This window comes from Protobothrops mucrosquamatus, unplaced genomic scaffold, assembly GCF_001527695.2.
Source record: "Protobothrops mucrosquamatus isolate PMUCROS unplaced genomic scaffold, P.Mucros_1.0 scaffold610, whole genome shotgun sequence".
Taxonomy (NCBI): domain Eukaryota; kingdom Metazoa; phylum Chordata; class Lepidosauria; order Squamata; family Viperidae; genus Protobothrops; species Protobothrops mucrosquamatus.
The window spans coordinates 290,546-292,038 of NW_015386908.1; positions in this window are offsets into that span (position 1 = coordinate 290,546).

Sequence of the window (1,493 nt, forward strand, 5' to 3'; positions counted from 1 at the left end):
TTTGTTTTTTTTTGTTAGAGCTGAAACAATATTTTTATATGGAATGGCCTCTGTGGGAAGGAGAGAATAGGATTGATTGAATGGAGAGGAAAGTTATGCTAAATGGATGGAGCACTTTTGCTGACTTCTTGAGGTGGATCTGAGCTTTTCTTAAGGAAAAACCTGTCACCACCGTATTTCAAGAGTCTACCAACGGCTGACTGAGTACATTTCAACTGAGTTTTAGATGTCTCTTCTCCGCCATAACATAGTAAAACTTTTAAAATAACAGTGTTAGGTCCAGGAATCAGATTCTGAAGAAGCTGCTCCATCTGAATCAGTGGAATGTCAACCTCAGGAGATACCAAGCCAGGAATCACCTAGGCTGGTCAAACACAGGTACCATCAGAACATCTGGATAAGTCAGATGATGATATACAGCTTCTAAGCACTCGGACTCTACTCACAGAGTAGAGCAGAAAGCAGAGCAAGGGAGCGCTTTGCTTGGTTAAAGACAGCTGGCTGCAGCCTTGATTTTCAATCAATTACTCTGGTGGAAACAACTGTCTGATTTTCCGTGTGTGTGTGTGTGTGTGTGTGTGTGTGTGTGTGTGTGTGTGTGTGTGTGTGCGCACGCGCACACATGTGTGTGGTGTGGTGTGAATCTTGGAACTCAACAAGCAGGCTATCTGCTGAATACTCAAGACAGACAAGGAAGCATGAAATTTTACAGAATGTTAAGGATTTTGGAAATGACAAATTGGGTAACTATTGAGAGGCAATTCTCAAACCATGAAATGAAATACCAAATCAAAAGCTTGCACCTATAAAAGAAAACGTGCTTCTCTTTTTCCCCAATAAAAGTGAAAAATTGTCCTCTTTTCTCTTTTTCTTTCTCCCATATATCTTGGGGAGGGGGGCATTGTAAGGGCAACATTGATGTTCTTTGCACAATATAGTTGGGCATCAATGCTGCCTATTAGCAAATAACAAAAAAAATGTAGAAATTCCATATAATTTCCTTGTGTTTTAACTAAATAGACCAGTGATGAAGAAGTGTTGCATTTTATTATATTAAAATTAGTATTCATTTTCCCTGCCTATAGTTGACAGGAGAAAAGATACAATTGGATCAAATGCAGATTTGGCGTAGGTGCATGTCCTGAAAAAGAACATTCAGCAACTTTTCAGACCCCACTATTTAAATGTGAAAAGTAACCTTCTGCAAAAGTCTAAAATCAGCATATTTCTTTGCTCAGCCAAAGGGCAACAGTTCTTTTCTAAATTCATTTTGTTGTATTTAAAATGCAAATGATTTTCAAGAGTGAAAGAATAAAATCTTCTGTTAGAAGCAGATTTTTCTCCTCATTTTTTTTTCTCTTAGTATGCAGGAATGATAGCATTCTACCTTTTTCCAATCCAAGCTCTCTGCAGGTATTTCTGGAGATAGCTAATGCCATTAGTTATAATGAAGAAGCAGCAGCACACATTTTATAATTCTACCCTCAGTAATG